Source organism: Mytilus galloprovincialis, chromosome 4, assembly GCF_965363235.1.
Source record: "Mytilus galloprovincialis chromosome 4, xbMytGall1.hap1.1, whole genome shotgun sequence".
In the NCBI taxonomy this organism is placed as follows: domain Eukaryota; kingdom Metazoa; phylum Mollusca; class Bivalvia; order Mytilida; family Mytilidae; genus Mytilus; species Mytilus galloprovincialis.
This window is the reverse complement of record NC_134841.1, coordinates 59,380,934-59,394,253: the sequence shown is the minus strand read 5'-3', so window position 1 is coordinate 59,394,253 and position 13,320 is coordinate 59,380,934.

Genomic DNA, 13,320 nt, shown 5'->3' with positions numbered 1-13,320 from the left:
GTTTTCTGTTAAGACCTTTGTGTATGCCATGTTTTTGCACCCTGCATGATTTCCGTTTAGAGCGCGGGCGTAGAGATTTCGAGGTATGTTTTCTGTTAAGACCTTTGTGTATGCCATGTTTTTGCACCCTGCATGATTTCCGTTTAGAGCGCGGGCGTAGAGATTTCGAGGTATGTTTTCTGTTAAGACCTTTGTGTATGCCATGTTTTTGTACCCTGCATGATTTCCATTTAGAGCGCGGGCGTAGAGATTTCGAGGTATGTTTTCTGTTAAGACCTTTGCGTATGCCATGTTTTTGACCCTGTTTTCCTCTAGGTCGTGTGGCCCAACATTGGAGGTTTGTTTTCTGTTAAGGCCTTTGTGTATGCCATGTTTTTGCACCCTGCATGATTTCTGTTTAGAGCGCGGGCGTAGAAATTTCGAGGTATGTTTTCTGTTTAGACCTTTGTGTATACCATGTTTTTGCACCCTGCATGATTTCTGTTTAGAGCGCGGGCGTAGAGATTTCGAGGTAAGTTTTCTGTTAAGACCTTTGCATATGTCATGTTTTTGCACCCTGTTTTCTTCTAGATCGTGTGGCCCAACATTGGAGGTTTGTTTTCTGTTAAGACCTTTGTGTATGCCATGTTTTTGCACCCTGCATGATTTCCGTTTAGAGCGCAGGCGTAGAGATTTCGAGGTATGTTTTCTGTTAAGATCTTTGTGTATGCCATGTTTTTGCACCTGCATGATTTCCGTTTAGAGCGCGGGCGTAGAGATTTCGAGGTATGTTTTCTGTTAAGACCTTTGTGTATGCCATGTTTTTGCACCCTGCATGATTTCCGTTTAGAGCGCGGGCGTAGAGATTTCGAGGTATGTTTTCTGTTAAGACCTTTGTGTATACCATGTTTTTGCACCCTGCATGATTTCCGTTTAGAGCGCACCGTAGAGATTTCGAGGTATGTTTTCTGTTAAGACCTTTGCGTATGCCATGTTTTTGCACCCTGTTTTCCTCTAGGTCGTGTGGCCCAATATTGGAGGTAGGTTTTCTGTTAAGACCTTTGTGTTTGCCATGTTTTTGTACCCTGCATGATTTCTGTTTAGAGCGCACCGTAGAGATTTCGAGGTATGTTTTCTGTTAAGACCTTTGTGTATGCCATGTTTTTGCACCCTGCATGATTTCTGTTTAGAGCGCACCGTAGAGATTTCGAGGTATGTTTTCTGTTAAGACCTTTGCGTATGCCATGTTTTTGCACCCTGTTTTCCTCTAGGTCGTGTGGCCCAACATTGGAGGTATGTTTTCTGTTAAGACCTTTGTGTATGCCATGTTTTTGTACCATGCATGATTTCTGTTTAGAGCGTTGGGGTAGAGATTTCGAGGTATGTTTTCTGTTAAGACCTTTGTGTATGCCATGTTTTTGCACCCTGCATGATTTCCGTTTAGAGCGCGGGCGTTAAGATTTCGAGGTATGTTTTCTGTTAAGACCTTTGTGTATGCCATGTTTTTGCACCCTGCATGATTTCCGTTTAGAGCGCGGGCGTTGAGATTTCGAGGTATGTTTTCTGTTAAGACCTTTGTGTATGCCATGTTTTTGCATCCTGTTTTCCTCTAGGTCATGTGGCCCAATATTGGAGGTTTGTTTTCTGTTAAGACCTTTGTGTATGTCATGTTTTTGCACCCTGCATGATTTTCGTTTAGAGCGCGGGCGAAGAGATTTCGAGGTATGTTTTCTGTTAAGACCTTTGTGTATGCCATGTTTTTGCACCCTGAATGATTTCCGTTTAGAGCGCGGGCGTAGAGATTTCGAGGTATGATTTCTGTTAAGACCTTTGTGTATACCATGTTTTTGCACCCTGCATGATTTCCGTTTAGAGCGCGGGCGTAGAGATTTCGAGGTATGTTTTCTGTTAAGACCTTTGTGTATACCATGTTTTTGCACCCTGCATGATTTCCGTTTAGAGCGCATCGTAGAGATTTCGAGGTATGTTTTCTGTTAAGACCTTTGCGTATGCCATGTTTTTGCACCCTGTTTTCCTCTAGGTCGTGTGGCCCAACATTGGAGGTAGGTTTTCTGTTAAGACCTTTGTGTTTGCCATGTTTTTGTACCCTGCATGATTTCTGTTTAGAGCGCGGGCGTAGAGATTTCGAGGTATGTTTTCTGTTAAGACATTTGTGTATGCCATGTTTTTGCACCCTGCATGATTTCCGTTTAGAGCGCACCGTAGAGATTTCGAGGTATGTTTTCTGTTAAGACCTTTGCGTCTGCCATGATTTTGCACCCTGTTTTCCTCTAGGTCGTGTGGCCCAACATTGGAGGTATGTTTTCTGTTAAGACCTTTGTGATGCCATGTTTTTGTACCATGCATGATTTCTGTTTAGAGCGCGGGGGTAGAGATTTCGAGGTATGTTTTCTGTTAAGACCTTTGTGTATGCCATGTTTTTGCACCCTGCATGATTACCGTTTAGAGCGTGGGCGTAGAGATTTCGAGGTATGTTTTCTGTTTAGACCTTTGCGTATGCCATTTTTTTGCACCCTGTTTTCCTCTAGGTCGTGTGGTCCAACATTGGAGGTTTGTTTTCTGTTAAGACCTTTGTGTATGCCATGTTTTTGTACCCTGCATGATTTCTGTTTAGAGCGCGGGCGTAGAGATTTCGAGGTATGTTTTCTGTTAAGACCTTTGTGTATACCATGTTTTTGCACCCTGCATGATTTCCGTTTAGAGCGCAGGCGTAGAGATTTCGAGGTATGTTATCTGTTAAGACCTTTGTGTATGCCATGTTTTTGCACCCTGCATGATTTCCGTTTAGAGCGCGGGCGTAGAGATTTCGAGGTATGTTTTCTGTTAAGACCTTTGTGTATACCATGTTTTTGCACTCTGCATGATTTCCGTTTAGAGCGCACCGTAGAGATTTCGAGGTATGTTTTCTGTTAAGACCTTTGCGTATGCCATGTTTTTGCACCCTGTTTTCCTCTAGGTCGTGTGGCCCAACATTGGAGGTAGGTTTTCTGTTAAGACCTTTGTGTTTGCCATGTTTTTGTACCCTGCATGATTTCTGTTTAGAGCGCGGGCGTAGAGATTTCGAGGTATGTTTTCTGTTAAGACCTTTGTGTATGCCATGTTTTTGCACCCTGCATGATTTCCGTTTAGAGCGCACCGTAGAGATTTCGAGGTATGTTTTCTGTTAAGACCTTTGCGTATGCCATGTTTTTGCACCCTGTTTTCCTCTAGGTCGTGTGGCCCAACATTGGAGGTATGTTTTCTGTTAAGACCTTTGTGTATGCCATGTTTTTGTACCATGCATGATTTCTGATTAGAGCGCGGGGGTAGAGATTTCGAGGTATGTTTTCTGTTAAGACCTTTGTGTATGCCATGTTTTTGCACCCTGCATGATTACCGTTTAGAGCGCGGGCGTAGAGATTTCGAGGTATGTTTTCTGTTTAGACCTTTGCGTATGCCATTTTTTTGCACCCTGTTTTCCTCTAGGTCGTGTGGCCCAAAATTGGAGGTTTGTTTTCTGTTAAGACCTTTGTGTATGCCATGCTTTTGTACCCTGCATGATTTCTGTTTAGAGCGCGGGCGTAGAGATTTCGAGGTATGTTTTCTGTTAAGACCTTTGTGTATACCATGTTTTTGCACCCTGCATGATTTCCGTTTAGAGCGCAGGCGTGGAGATTTCGAGGTATGTTTTCTGTCACACTGAAATACATAATTATAATAAACGTTTATTTCAAATGTTAACTTGAAGTCTCCTTTTAAATTGAACTATGAATTGGATAGAAGTACATGCATGATAAGGCCTAAAAGAAAATGTGCTTTCCTGAAGATAGGGAAAAGGTTGACAAGGTTATTTGTCCCTTATGCAGTGTGCGTGCTAAAGTGTGAAACTCGCATTAGTAAGAGTTCACCGTATATATAGCAGTGGCGGATCCAAGGGGGGGGGGTCCAGGGGTTGGACCCCCCTTTTTTTAGGCCGATCAATGCATTTGAATGGGGACATATAGTTGGAACCCCCCTTTGTCCTGGGTTGGGAACCCCCCTTTTTAAAATGGCTGGATCCGCCACTGTATAGTGCTAAAAAAAGTGGCGGGGTTGCATGCATAATTAATTCGTGCAGAGTAGTAAATAGAATAAAGTCTTTTTCTAACTGTCCGTCATAGAATGAATGAATGAATGAATGAATGAATGAATGAATGAATGAATGAATGAATGAATGAATTTATGAATGAATGTATGAATGAATTTGTGAAAGGTAGCATATATAAAGTACACACAGCATTTAGTGTAGTACTAGTATATAACTTTACTCTAATAAATAGCTACGGTGACATATATATACACAATCATATATTTACAGTAAATATTCCAGTGTCCCCTGTCCTCAGTTCTAACGACTTTTTGATGTAGGACCCCAATTTATTTACTTGTGATGAAGTTGATAGATTGAGTATATAAATCACCTTTTTTATCAGACAAATCTTTTAAAGAAAAGTTAAGTATCAAATAATTTTTGTCACCTTGGCATTTTAGTACCTCGTTTTAAGATGTAAAAAATCACATCTGATATTGTTGGAAAAATGCCAAAATATGGTGAAATTTGTAGGTCTTTGGAAAAGGGGATATTTATTGATTGTTTTTCCTTCTTCAAGGTGTAGACTTGAAAGAAAAAAAAAGAAATTCCAATGTTTTCTCAAACGTCCCCACCTCTAATGAAAGAAAATTACCATAGTTATTACTTATCTATTTATTTTGACATTCCGATGTATTGTTACCAAAGGGATTTCTACTTACGTAGCTTTCGTTTTTGACTGGTAACCGATTTATAAATACGGACATGAGAGTGCAAAATAACATTCCTTATCGCTTGTTATAAATTTATTTCTTCAATGAAGACTCACGGCATAAAAATATATTTTTTTTTTAGATCACAGATTAATAATATATAATTTGTATCACTACAATATAATATAGTTATTACGGTGAGGTTGAATTCCCGAACATTTATTCATCATCCACGCACGAACTTTTCTTAGAAAAAAATATATAATCTCTCCACATTAACATTACTTTCAGGTACAGCCGTCTCAAGTCAGGAGCCTCTGTTCTTTGTAAGTCTTGTATGATTTTATATTTTAGTTCATTTATATGTTTTGGAGTTTAGAATGGCCTCCATTATCACTAAACTTGTACACATTTTTGTTTAGGGGACAGCTACGGATGCGGAATTTTATTGGTGTGTTGAAGACACATTGGTGGACTTGATGGTCTTTTTTCTCGTTGGTCGCATTATTGTCTCTTTGACACATTCCTCATTTCTATTCTCAATTTTATTACATTTATCTCTAACTTGCATCTATGATTTCCCGAAATTGAATGTCGAATGTTCAGTCCTAAAGCTGAGTTGGTTGATTACGAAACTACAACCTCGACTTATGCCACACCTTAAAGGACTAACAGGCAAAGAACATTGGCAAACAGTAAAAAAAAATCGCTATTGATTTGATTTGATTTGATTTGATTTGATTTGATTTGATTTGATAATCCTTCCACGCATGACAATAGTCAAAAACACAAGCTTCCGTGTTTCTCTGATAATAACAACTAGGCCGGGTTGAATACTAACTTTTGCGCAAGCTCATGTCGTGACGTGGTTTCGTTAAATATTCTTTATCATATACTTAGACTAAATAACATATGATTTTTACCGTATGATAAAATAATAGCGTTAAATTAAAGTATTTTCCATATTTTTCGAATTGGTGCTTAGCGGGCTGATATGAAAAGTTTATCACATGCTTCGATTGTTATCACATGCCTTTCCGTAACGTTATCACATGGCATTCCGGTGATACTCGGCAAATTCCGGAAAATACACCTCAATGCTACGTTTTCAGTGAAAAACATTAGAAAATAGTGTACAAAACAATTATTTGAATACTGGAAAGTACATTGTGTAAAATAATTAAATTAAATTAAAAAAAAAAAATTAAATAAATGCATTTTGTAAGTTTTTCTGAAACATAATTTAGAAAGTGACTTTAAAAAAGTTGACTTTTCCAAACAATGTTCATTATGTATATTGTTGAATTATTTTTTTCTCGATTCGTCGATATTAAAATTAGTTTTTTTTTTTCTCTGTTGATATGATAGAAAGATTTCATATTGAATGTATCAAATTTTGGGTCTGACATCCGTGAACGTTTTACTCTTTCAACTTCTTTTCGGGAACCACGTAGATGGATCAATATATGAATCTGTTATTTTTCTCTACTGTTGAAGCATATGATAATAAGATTATTACATGGCATTTTTCATATCGCATGTATTATCAGCCCTAGGTTCAATATCAGCCCAAGAGCCGCATGGCTATACTACATCAAGCACTCAAAACAGTTAATGATCGTTGATAACTGAAGGATGGCTTGAATATAGAAATACGAAATATGTTGTTTATTTTTTAACTATCCGCCAAAGACGGTTATTCAAACAATCATGTTGATATACGGCTTTCAACAATGAGGAATAAATACCATAATATGTAGAACTGTTTAAAGTTTGACGGGTTAAGATGCAAACATTATATACACATGTGACAACAAACATAAATACATGTACTTGTACGACAACGAGAACATTTCACTTAGGACAACGATTGGGCATCTTTGTGAAGATTATCTTAAGATTGTCTTAAAAGATAAATTCGATGGACAGTCTGAGATATATCATGAGACAGTCTTTAAGGGCTGTCCTATAATTTGTCAACTTTTCAACTTTCAACTTTTATTAACACTCTAGACAGTTTACACTGTAACAAGAGACAGACAAATAATACAAGTAATAATTTACAATGGTGAACAAGATAGAAAGAAATATACATACATAGTTCATTATATCTAATTCTCTGTACACAAGTATACACATACATAACACGTGATAATTATTCAAAGCTATGTCCGAACATATAAAGAAAATCTTAAAACACTTTCGAAGACACGGCACCAGCCCCAATTTCTCAGTCCCAGTTTAACTGCTTATTATGTTTCAATAATAAATATTGTGTGTATTACTGAAATAGTTTTTCCTTCATCATAACTAATATCCAAACAAGTTATTAAATCGAGCAAAAGGGTTAAAAAATACCCTACCCACAAAACGATACAACAGAAAAACATAAATTTGAATGGTCGGTGCTTATATATTAACAAAATGTAAAAAAAAATCTTGAATCTTTGGCTAGATTGGGTATCATTCTGCAATAATTGACATTGTATAGATGACGACTGCACCTGCATTATAGAATTTTATAATTGGCATGAATGTATAATAAATAATTCATTGTAATATTCATTCATGATTCATCCATGCCATATTTCACAATTTTATAAAACAAGGTTGATTATATATTCAATGACAAATTTATGCCAATAAGATATAACCATTTAGCATGTTTAGCAAAAAGTAGGCATACTATTGTAGATTTATCAGTTTATTCTAGCATTAATAGTTTTAAAATAAGTGATACGAATGGAGAACAATGTATTTAAAATAACATGCATATGCCATATATATACGAAATTTCTGAGCTCCCCAATACCCCCTAAAAATTATCCCTTTGCAATTATAGAATTTTAGAATGTAGAATTTTAGAATATTACATTAAATAGCTGCTATGGAAACAAACATACTAGAGTGCCAATCATTTTTTTTTTTTACATTTTTGAATAGTGAAGTGCTTGATTAACTTTATATTTTAACTTTCCCTTTTTCATTTTCAAATGTCATAAAATTACCCTCTGCATGATTCTTACAAAGACCAACTAAAATGCATTGGTCAATATATCATGTATATATGCAGAGTTTACAAGAGTATAATGCAGGTTCTCGGAGCCTCGTGATTGTAGTTTTTACTGTTCATAAATTAAAACTTTTCCCTTTTGCCGAATGCTTTAATATCTGAACCAAATTCGGTTTCTTAATTTGGTGAAATACCTTTGTCAAATTAAATTATTTTGTACACAGCCAGAGTTACCCAACTTGAGTCAATACTTTTTTAATACTAAGCCGTAATTGCATAAATGATTTAATTTTACATTGTAAAACCTAGTGAACTGTATAATTTTACTGAACGCAATACTTTGTCATACTCGGACATAATGACTTTCAATTCTCTATTCTAATAAAAAGGTTTTAAATCTTTTGGAAACAGTTTTCCAACAACAAAGTAACGAAAGCCACCAAATCCGTAGAAACTTCAGCTAAAGCGCATCTTAAACCGTCCAAACAGTACGTATTAGTTTAGTTTAATCATATTTATTTATAGTGGATTGGGAAACCAGTTATTGCAACTTATATTAATCCCTTTCCACTATGCTGATGCGAGTGCTGCCTTGTAGCGGCATTAGACTTCTCTGTTTTTCTCGAAAACTACAAAGGTGTCTTTACGTGCAAGATATATTGCTCTCTCTTAACACGGGTCTATCATTTATCGTCCACTTCCGACGGACTATCATCGTTTCTCAAGACCATACTCGCAAATGGTGTCAAGCAAGAGCCGAAAATTCAGTCCCTGCAATATTCTACGCAGAGCGGGGATCGAACCAGAAATCTTTGTGTTAGTAGTCCAATGTGCTAACCACTACACCACGGTTCTCCTTAAATAGTATCAACTTGGGTTAAAATGGAAATAATATAATGTGACAATGACCTAAACATTTAGGGTTTGAACACTGATAGAAAGCAACAAGTTAAGTCAGATTACAAAACTATGTTAAAAAAAAACACATCCCATCCCTTTATTTTTACTAGTACAAATGGATTCAGTTTTTCCCTGTAGTCTGGTAATTTTTGAGAGCACATGTAACTAAGTAAATTGAAAATTGAGATTATTGATATTTAGAATGTTTATACAGAAACTTTTTTACAGTCTCTCATAATTCTTAATAGAATGTAACTTGTATTTTATATTTGTGTATTGTCTGTGTTATATTGTGTATATACTCTGTATGTACTGTATATTTATGTATTGCAAGTAGTGAGACTTTAATAAAAATCTATCTTAATATGACGATTCCATGATTACATGTACCAAAGTAAATATGAACAAATACTCAATAATTAAGGTTTGATATATCATTCAATTTATAGACTTATAAATAAGGTTTGACATCATTCAATTTGAAGACAATGTGGCTTGACGTTTAGTCAGAATTACTAATGGTGAACGTCTGCTGTATTTACCTTGAAAAAATATCGTATTCCTTTAGGAGTAAAACAGGAAGTAATTCAGTTAAATGCAACTTGTTAGGCTCGAATTCTTTCAAATATACAGATGATCCAACCTAATGATTTAAGCACAGCCACTTGTTAGAACATACCAAAAAGCTTATTGGCAAATGCAAATAAGACAAAAAATAAAATACGATTTTTTTCTTTCTTACCGGGAAACATTTATAAAAGCAGAATAATGAAATGATATTTCAATTTTAGCAACTGTTAGTATTGTTCAATTTGGTCAATATAAGATTGAAATTAATCGCAAATGTTGTATTATGGACTTGCAAGTCAGTATTTCAACCTCAATTGAACCAGCAGTCCTGTAAGCCTAATCTATAAGATCTTTAACTGAAGACTTGTTACCCATGACAGGCCCGATGCGTGTTTAGTTATATCTATGATCGAAAATATTTCAAATGTATTATTGACTTAATTGCAAGTCATTATTTCAACCTCGTTTTATAGATAAAGAAAGATGTGGTGTGAGTGCCAATAAGACAACTCTCCATCCAAATAACAATTTATAGAAGTAAACCATTATAAGTCAATGTACGCGTCCTTCAACACGGAGCCTTGGCTCACACTGAACAACAAGCTATAAAGGGCCCAAAATTACTAGTGTAAACCATTCAAACGGGAAAACCAAGGGTCTAATCTATATAAAAAAAAAACGAGAAACGAGTATAAATTACATAAACAAACGACAACTACTGTACATCAGATTCCTGACTTAGGACAGGTGCAAACATTTTCAGCTTTAATCCGTTTTCATGTAACCCTAATTTGACCTTTAACCGGATTGGTTAACAATGCCGTTAGCGTGTTCAGTTTTAAAGAAGTCAATACAAACATTTACAAGTGAACAAGCGAGCCATCAGGATAAAACATTTGTCAATTTGACCAACAAGAAATCATTCGTATCCAGGTAAACCATAATTGACATTTCAAAATTTATTACTTGAAATCAACCAAACCTGGAAAAATCTCAATTGCGTAACTCCATTTGTCGCACACTATGTCTTCCATCCTATTTCTAATAAAGTAAATACCAGGAAACAAATTTGGTGACTTTTGAATGGCTTATTTCAGGAGTCACTAGACTAGTTTTAGACTTCTGCTTATATCTAATGACAATACATTCCATGCAAGGTAACAAGTCAGACTGAATGCCACAGTTTTAGTCAATGCTAAACGCTGAAATTGATAATATTAAAAACAAAAATGCACTGGTAGAACTTTTTGCCCACCAAATTCTAATTCAAGTAAAATTCTTTAAGTAGGACGACAAAATGTTTTAGCCATGTAACATGAGGTGAAATTAAACTGAATAAATTATATTCCTTTTCCGTATTCCGTCACTGCACTATATTATGTCATATATTACAATGGTTCCCCAATCCCATCATCTTCTCCTCGTATATGTGACCTACTGAATTAGACTTATCATCAGATTTGTACTATATACAAATATTTCTATGAAATGTTGTAAAAACTATCGAGAGATTCAATAATTTGAAACGCCAAACGCGCATTTCGATTTTAATGTACTAGACTTAATATATAGTGTCAAGACCAAACCAAACATGCGTTATTTAGTGCTACACATTGTTGTTCGGTTCATTTTTTTTTATACAATATCAAATTAAAAGTTTTTTAAATAAATTTTTTCTCGTTAAATGATATCTTTAACCAATCTGATTTATTTTTTTGATTTTTAATATAATTTTGGATAAACACTTGCTAAAACAAACAAATATTGAATTGTTTATATAATTTAGGTTTCACCCGCCCATGAACACTGAATATATCTTATATTATACAGTATGGTCATAATGATAAATTTACTATTTACAAAACAAAAAATTCCAAATACGAAGAATCTTCTTCCCAATGAATTATAGATGACCTTAGCTGTATTTGGCAAACTATTTTGAAATGTGGTATACACTTGACGATAGAAAGACTATGAAAATGACCCTGGTGTGAACCAAAATCCTGTACCACTTTCCAATTACCTTGAAACTGCACTTATAGATAGTGGAGTGGTTTAGTATAATTGATGTATACGAACAAAGAATTATTAAAACACATTGCGCGGATGATGCAATTTTCAATGTCATTCGATTAATAATACCACACCAGTATCCTGAAAGCACTAATTAATACAGTTCAACTTAAAACATTGCAAAATACGCTTAACATCTTGCATTGTTATATACCTATGCTGAGAAGGACGGGCACCACAATAAACATACGACACAAAAGACGCCGATTTAGACTATACATATGACGTTTAGTATCAAATATTTTGAAAAAGATGGTTAGGTAATCATATTGTTGTGGAATCATGCAATAGACGCAAGATAATAGCACTGAACCATCCTTTTCCAGACAACTTAATGTTTGTTGTTATCGAAGTCGCAACTCCTATCATTTTTATAAAAACTTTGGTGTGATTACGTTCTATATAAAGCACATGCACCAGATACTAACACACGAGTGAGTGGACGAACGAAAAAAAAATAATGCTAACTATCATATTTAAATAATTTAGTGTCTGCTTTGGACCTCATTAATGTTATATTTGTAAAGATGTAAAAAGACGCAGGATAATAACTTATGATTAAAAATAAAAATGCAAACCTTAGCACAGAAAATTTAACATGTATGTGTTATGACTTTAGCTTACATAGTTTGAAAAAGTTCAGTTAAGTTGAGTTTTCTGGTATTATAATCATAGAAAAGAATGCAATCAGTCTCCTTTTTAATAATGTTACACGTTATAAAAATGTGTACAACTCTGACAGTAACAAACCTGTGTCGAACGTTTTTTTGTTTTTTTGTGGGAGTGTTGCCGAACCTTTATGAAGTACACAAAATACTGAAAGACACGCAATTTTACCAACAACGTTCTGAACTAGATTGTAAGCTACGCTACAATATGTTTAACCAGGTTTATCAAAACCATTTATAGTTGCAGGACAAAAGACATAGATTATGACGTTTGCATAAACCATCCTCACTACGAAATAGTATAATACTCGCGAATGGCATCAGGATTTCAAAAAGAAATGGTTGTTATTTTGAGTACAGTGTGACAAGAAAACTGTGATTTTTTGGTTCTAAATGATTTATAACGTTAAAACAGGTCTATTACATTTATTCAATCATGCAATTGAATTGTTCAGCATCAATAAAGTCAACGTGATTCCAAATGTTAATACAAAACCCAAAACCAGAGCCAATATTGTTTCAGTGATAAACGACAGCGAATACAACTGTTTAATTAGAATTTTTTAATTGATGTTTATATTAATGTTTCACGTTCTTAACCGTCTCATGAACTTGGTGCACGTGTTAATTTTTCAATCTTTGTCAGGTTTATTCAGTCAGTTGCATTAATAAGTTAGTAGCAGTATAGCAGTGCAAAATTCAAATCAATTTTTTTTTGGTTATTTCACAACTTTTCACAACTTCCTTAAAATGCCGCCAGTTCGTAAAAAAAAGCGTGTTTCCAGTAAGAAAAGTAAGAAAAGTGACACACCAGTTGTACAGAATTCCAGTAATACAGAATTAACATTTGACGAAGTTAAAAGAAAAACTAAGGAAGCAAGGCATCAGGGCTCCATCAACTTTCACCAAAGAGCAGTGAATACAACTGTTTAAGTAAGAATTTATAGAAATAAAAGTAAAATGGCAATAATACCGAACTAGCTCGTCAAGGAATATTCAAAACGAGAAATCATTAATCAAATTTCAAACACTAAACTCGAACACAGGAATGGTAAAAACTTGTCATATTCCTGGCTTGGTACAGGCGTTAGCTTATGAAGAAAATGGTGTATTAAACTTTGTTTTATAGCTAGCTAAACCCCTTACTTGTATGACAGTCGTATCGAATTCATTTATATTGATAACAATGTTCAGTAGTTGTCGTTTGTTTATGTGGTTCATAAGCGTTTTTCGTTTTTTATATAGATTAGACCATTGGTTTTCCCGTTTGAATGGTTTTACACTAGTGATTTTTTGGGCCCTTTATAGCTTACTGTTCGGTGTGAGGCAAGTCTT